This window comes from Triticum aestivum, chromosome 7D, assembly GCF_018294505.1.
Source record: "Triticum aestivum cultivar Chinese Spring chromosome 7D, IWGSC CS RefSeq v2.1, whole genome shotgun sequence".
NCBI classification, from domain to species: Eukaryota; Viridiplantae; Streptophyta; class Magnoliopsida; order Poales; family Poaceae; genus Triticum; species Triticum aestivum.
In genome coordinates this window covers 309,378,109-309,385,229 of record NC_057814.1, presented here as the reverse complement: position 1 = coordinate 309,385,229, position 7,121 = coordinate 309,378,109, and the positions used below count along the sequence as shown (strand labels likewise).

General features: G+C 55.0%; 1 long non-coding RNA gene across 1 annotated transcript; it reads left to right on the top strand.

Annotated features, from left to right (window-relative positions):
- The first annotated feature begins 700 nt into the window (after window positions 1-700).
- Window positions 701-1,658, top strand: LOC123167753 (uncharacterized). The gene is made up of 3 exons (XR_006484079.1): window positions 701-942; window positions 1,021-1,109; window positions 1,190-1,658. It is a non-coding gene; the product is annotated as an uncharacterized lncRNA (long non-coding RNA).
- Window positions 1,659-7,121: the final 5,463 nt, after the last annotated feature.

Below are 7,121 nucleotides of genomic sequence, written 5' to 3'. Positions count from 1 at the left end.
TTTGAAACTTTTGGAGTTTAAGTGAATATTAAATTGAGAGGGAATAAAAGGACTTTTCCAGTTATTTATTTGGTTCTTATTCTGGGTTTGAGAATATTCAAAATATTTCCAATTCAACAATGAGAGAGGATGACATGACTTCTTCACAGAATAATGTAGGTGAATAATTGAATATTCTCACATTTGGATTTTGAATATTTAGAACAATTCTAACTCAAATTTTAAATCATATGAGAGAAGGTAATATGACTCCTTCAATGTAAAAGAGTTGGGGATGATTTAAATGTCATTTGCATTTTTTCTCCGGAGTTCAAAAATATTTTATGGAACACTTTATAAGTGTCAAAGTAATGTTTACAAAAATATTATATGTATTTTATATAAGTATTTTAAGCTGGAATAAATGTCACTGTTTTCTATATTAGTATGTATAATTATAAAATTTTCCTGGTATTTAGTTCAGAAAGAATTTGGCATCTTCATTATCCATTTTCTTTCCTGTTATTTTAGTAAATAGAAAACCTTCACTATTCATCGGGTCGCACTGTGCGGACCAGCTTCTATTCTTCGCCATGCGCGAGCAGCAGCGCAGAGCAACCGCAGCGCAGCTGGCCCAGCATCGCCAGTAGGCCACAACCCGCTCCACCTCTCTTTTGTTTTTTTCTTTCTTTCTCTCTATTCCACGACAGCGGACCCCACCGCCTCGTTCCGCCTCCCGATCGGTCTCCTGTTCGTGGACGACAGCGCCGCCACTGCCGCACCAAACCCCGCGTGATTCACGCGACCCCTTGCTCCTTTTCCAATCTGAGGCCGCCGTGTGGTTCCTCTCGAATCCCTCGATCAGTCCTCGCAGGCGCCACTTTGTTTTCCCCTAGGAATCGAGAGTAAGGACCTCGCCAAGCTCTGCCGACTCCGGCGATACGAACGATTTCGGGCACTCCAGTAAGTCCGGCCCCTCTCCGAGCACTCCATAGTCTGCGAGGAAACCTCATGCACTCCCTCCGCTTTGATTTTGCCCAGGACCGCACCACATCGAGCTCTTCAACAAATCCCGATCTCGCCGGAGTATTGCCCTTGCCGGAGCTTCCCGGAACGATTCCGTTGCCTCTGTGAGCCTCGGTTCCTCGCTAATCCTTCCTGAGTATTATTCGTGGTCTTTTAAATTTCCCTCAACCTCTGATCTTCTCAGGAACACGGGATACCGAGCTCCCGACCATGCCCAAAATCGCCAGCACCACCGAGCGACGGCGCGCCAGCAGAGGACGCTCCCATCTCCGTTGAAGCTACCATCGTCTCCGTCATCGCAAGCCGCATCCGCCCTTCACCTCACCTTCACTGGAGAGCTACCGGAGGAGCGCCGCCACCCACGCCCGAAGCCGTCACCGTTTTCCCCCTGCTTCGGTGACCACGCGCGCACAGCTACATCTCAGCCAATCTGGATGTGACACATGGCGCTATGCTATAGTAACCACAGTTCAAAATCATGTTTTAGACAGATTTTCACCAATTTTTCGTTTAGCTATATCTCTTGGTCTGTATATCCAAATTCATTGATTCTTTTTCCTGTGTACTCGTAGCGACCAGGAGAATACAGTAGAACCAAAATTTCACATGTTTGAACCGTTTAAATTTGCATTTGATCAAATTTGGATTCTACCTTCCGGAGGCCATACCTTTCAAACCGTCGATCCAAATTAGTTGATTGTCGGGAATATCGTGCGACATATGTCAGGGGGTGGCTTATCATGGATGGGGACAAGAGTACGTCGCCGGGATCTAGAGGCGGGAGTGAGCGAGACCGCATACGCCTGCGAATCTTACCCAGATTCGGGGCTCTCCGTGGAGATAACACCCCTAGTCCTACTCTGCGGGGTCTCCGCATGATGACTATGATCAATAAGGTAGCTACAAGCTTGCTCCTTGAGCTGTTTCTGCTAGAGGAGGAAGAAGGGCAAGGCTAGCTCTACTCCACTCTCTCTACGTGTGTGTGTGTGTGTGTGTGTGTGTGTGTTCTGGGGCTGTGAACAAAGGTCTGAACCCTTTGCATGGGTGGCGTGGGGGGTTTATATAGGCCTACCCCCAGGGGTACAATCGTAATCCGGTCGGGTGTAGGACCCGGCCGTCAGTGTCTGTAGACGCCAGCTTCTCCACCGGCTGCTGGGGCCCGCCGCCTGCGGGCCACGCCAACCGCTTTATACTGTTGCCTTGCTCTTGATGACGGAGGCTTTGTCGGGGGGAGCCTGGCTACAGTCCCGCCGCTTGGCGGGCGCTCACTGTAGCCACACCCCGTCTCATCTGATTAATGGCGCTCAGACTCCGAGGGGGGAGGAGGCCGCCTGCTGGGAGGCGGCCCACTCCCGTTGTCGCCTGCTGGGGCTCGCCGATAGGTAGGGCCCGTCGCCTGCGGGCCGTACCGACCGGCCGTCATGGGAGCATGGCTCCTCCTGACATAAGTGATGTCACGGGCTGCGTCGGAACAGTGCCGCGCCGGGCGAGGGGTGTCCGCTTGGTACACCGTACTGTGGCCACGCTCCGCCCTGGATTCGGGGGCGACAGGTCGTACTGTTGTCGCGCCCCGTCCCGTCGTGGTTATGTGGGTGCAAACTTTGAGGGGACGAGGTGCCGCCTGCTAGGAGCCGGCCTCCTCGTGGCCGCCTTCTGGTGTCTTGCCGCCTTCTAGTAGCCGCCCCCCTAGACCAGTCGGCCCACGAAGTCGCCCGTTCGTCCAGGAGGTGTGAGGGGTGCAGTTAGCCCTAATGTCTTGAAATATCTTAGGGGGCCGATGAGGCTACCCGTGGTCATTTACTCCGACAGTAGTCCCCGAAGCTGGTGGGGCGCCACGGCCGAAATCGAGGAGCCTCAGCAGCTTCCTACTCTGAGTGTATTGGTGATCTTGTTTCGTCCGTCTTTTGGAGATGCCGATTGCGAGGAGCCGGCCAAGGCTGGGCTGGCCGCCTGGAGAATTCGAACCGTCGCTGAGGGGGCCGGGTGCCAAGCCAGCCGATTGGTAGCCTTGCCGCCCGTTGCACGCTCGCCACACGGCGCTAGTTGACCAGGCTGGCCTGCCAGCCCACGCGCGCGACAAGACGTCGCCGCAGGCCCGGGCCCGCCACTACAGGGCCTCGGCACGCGTGCGGATCCGCTGCGGCCGGGGCGGGCGATTGCGCTTCCAGGCGCGTTAAATACACGCAGTTACGGTGCGGAAAACGCGGGGTCATGGGGGGGAGTGGGCGTAGTTAACCCCCCCACGTCTCGCCCCCTTGGCTCCGCCGCCGAGGGGCTATAAGTAGAGGGAGGAGGGGGCGACAGAACGCAGACGCGCCCCCTCACCCTTTGCCTTCTCCTTCCTCTGCTTCTTCTCGTCGCCGCTGCCCTCCTCCTCGCCGCCAGAGCTCCTCCACAACCGCCGTTGCAAGGCCTTTTCGACCCTCCGCGACTCCACTGGCCCGCCACCGCTCCGCGCTACCATCGAGCGGCAGCATCCATGGCGCGCGGCGGGCGCTCCGGCGATTGGGACGGCTCCAACGTCCACGAGGATCACCTCGCGTTCCTTCGCCAGACGCGGCGGCTGCCCCGCGCGACGCACGTAAAGGTGCGCGTTCCTCCCGAGGCGGAGATCTCGCCGGCGCCGGAGGACGGCGAACGCGTCGTCTTTCGGTCGCACTTCCTTCGCGGCTTCGGCCTGCCGGCGAGCAGCTTCCTCCGCTCGTTCCTCACCTTCTACAAGGTACAACCCCACCATCTCACGCTGAACACGGTGGTGCTGCTCTCCGCCTTCGTCACCCTCTGTGAGGGCTATCTCGGCGTGCTCCCCACCCTCGAGCTCCGGGGGAGCTCTTCTAGCTCAAACTCGGCACCGCCACCAAGGACGAGGCGGCCCACTGCGGGGCGTGCGTCGCGGTGCGGCGTTCGGGTTCCGGGGTCCACTTCCCAGCCCTCGCCTTGCTGCAGTCGGCCAAGCTGTGGCAGAAGTCGTACTTCTACGTCGAGAACATCCACTCGACGATGGACTACGCTAACCTGCCGGCTTCCGTGGCTGGCCGGCCCGCTTGCCGAGCCCCGCACCAATTGGCAGTTTCGGCCGAAGAACCTGTCGGCCGCCTCCTCCGCCGCTCTCGCCCGGCTCCATGAGATGACGGATTCAGAGGGCCTCAGGGCCTCAGATCTGCTGGCCGCCTTTGTGGCGCGCCGGGTGCTGCCCCTCCAAGCCCGGCCCCACATCATCAGCAACATGAGCGGGCGCCGGGACCCATGCCGGATGTGCACCAAGGTTCTGCCGAACGTGGAGGTAGTCCCGCTGGTGAACTTCTTCTCCAACTGCAAGCTGTCAGAGACGGAGTGCCAGTTTGGCAAGGAGTCGTACAGCCGTGCAAACCTACCGCCTGCGGTGAGTCTTCTAGATCTTTTGTCTTCATGAATTCAAATTTCTTCTTAGCGCCTGCCACTCGGCTGCGAAGCAGCGCTTCCTGGGCCAGACGGCAGACGGAGCGCCGGCCCCAGGTCATCAATACCTCGCGGACCGGGTGGAGAGTGATGCAGACGACCCCGAGCTAGGGGCGGCCGCCGTGGAGAAGGACGACGCCGTAGGAGGCGGCGGTGAGGGAGCAGGCGGCTCCACAGGAGGCGGCCTCGGGGACTGGCCGGATGATGACGAGGGAGACGACGACCCTCGCCACGCTCCCGGCGCCGACCGACCAGGCGCTAGTTCCTCGGCCGCGCCGACTGCAGTAGGCGGCGCGCCGAAGCGTCGGGCCGACGCCGGGCTGTTTGGCAGCCGGTCTAAGAATACCAAGACCTCGGCCGCCGCGACCAATCGGCACGAGGCCTCCGCGAAGGCTGCCCTCTTCCAGAAGGCCCCAAAGCGGCTCCCACTAGTGTCCGCGTAAGCGCCTTGTCCTATCTTGCATCTTGTTTTGCGTTTGCTTTTCTTCTTTCTCGCAGTCTTCTTTATTTCCTTCATTCTTTTGGTGCATAGCGCCCCACTTTCCTTGCCGCGGGCCTCGTCTGGCTCGGTGATTGGGGCGGCAAATGGCTCCGCGGGCCCCCGCCGCGTGGATCCACTCGCCGACCTCCAGGAGGCGATGGAGAAGAACGCGCGGGAGGCGCGAGAAGAGCGGGAGGCCGCGGCACGGGAGAAGGCGGAGGCGGCCAAGGCGGCACAAGCGGAGGCCGATGCCGCGGCCAAGGCCCAAGCTGACGCGGCGGCCAGGGAGCAGGCGGACGCGGCCGCCAAGGCGCACACGGAGGAGGCGTCCCGCAGCCGGGCTCCGGAGTCCACCGGCCCGCAGCACGCGTATCCGCCGGTGCCGGAGGGCCAGGCGCCGATAGGAGAGGCCGCCGCTGATCTGCCGGCCTTGGAGAAGGGAGGGGCGACCCCGTTGTCTTGGGGGCGGAGGTGCCCCCGCACACGCCGACTGCCATAGCATTACACGTTTGGATCCAATCGGTCCCATACGGAATAGTGCATAAACTGGGGTTTAAGCTTCTGTCACTCTCGCAACCCACCATCTATTTACTACTCCACAATGCATTCCCTTAGGCCCAAATATGGTGAAGTGTCATGTAGCCGACGTTCACATGACATCACTAAGAGAATCACAACATACATACTATCAAAATATCGAGCACATATCAAATTCACATGATTACTTGCAACAAGATTTATCCCGTGACCAAGAACAAAAGTGACTACTCACAAATAATGAACATGCTCATGATCAGAGGAGTATTAAATAGCATCATGGATCTGAACATATAATCTTCCACCAAATAAACCATATAGTAATCAACTACAAGATGTAATCAACACTACTAGTCACCCCCTAGCAACAATCTATAGTTCCGATAACAAGATTGAATACAAGAGATGAACTAGGGTTTGAGATGAGATGGTGCTGGTGAAGATGTTGATGGAGATTGCCCTCCCCAAGATGGGAGAGTTGTTGGTGATGATGATGATGATTTCCCCCTCCGGGAGGGAAGTTCCCCCGACAGAATCGCTCTGCCGGAGGGCAAAAGTGCTCCTGCCCAAGTTCCGCCTTGAGACGGCGGCGCTCCTCCCCGAAAGTCTTCCCCCTTATTTTTTCTAGGTCAAAATGACTTATATACCAGAAGATGTGCACCAGAGGTGGGCCGAGGAGGCCACAACCCACCAGGGCGCGCCTAGGGGGCATGGCGCGCCCAGGTGGGTTGTGCCCACCTGGTGGCCCCCTCTGGTGATTATTGGCTCCAATATTTCTTAAATAATCCATAAAAAATCACCATGAAGTTTCAGCTCATTTGGAGTTGTGCAGAATAGGTGGCCAGATGTAGCTTTTTCAGGTCCAGATTTCCAGCTGCCGAAATTCTCCCTCTTCGTGTGTACCTTGCAAATTATGAGAGAAAAGGCATTAGAATTACTCCAAAAAGCATTATTATGGATAAAAACATTATAAATAACAGTAAGAAAACATGATGCAAAATGGACGTATCAACTCCCCCAAGCTTAGACCTCGCTTGTCCTCAAGCGAAAACTGAAATCGAAAAACATGTCCACATGCTTTGAGAGAGGTGTCGATAAAAAAAATACGGACATAGAAGCATCATGTTAATTATTATAACAACAACTTAATTAAACATATGGCTTTTGTCATAGAACTTTTATCATACACTTCCAATGAATAAGTAACAGTTCATCACATAATCGAAGTATAAAGCAAAAACTATATTAGAAACCAACAAACTATGTTCTCAATCAACTTTGCAACTACAATTCATCATCTTTTCAGGAAGGGTCACGTGTCGGAGCCCTTAAGCAAGTCCACATACTCAACCATCATATAGTCTTCTATGATTGCTAACACTCATCGAGTACACATGAGCAAAACATTTCAACTAGACACATAGAAAGATAGGGGCTTATAGTTTCGCCTCCCAACATACTCACCTCAAGGGTGATGTCAACAATAATAACTCATGTTATCTATATTCAACTGGACATATGTGCCTAGATCTTTCCTCACCACATGATGCTTGCCAAAGGAGAAAATAAAAAGGAATAGAAGGAAAAATTTGACTCTTTGCATAAAAGTAAAGGATAGGCCCTTCGCAAAGGGAAGCAGAGGTTGTCATGCGCTTATTTG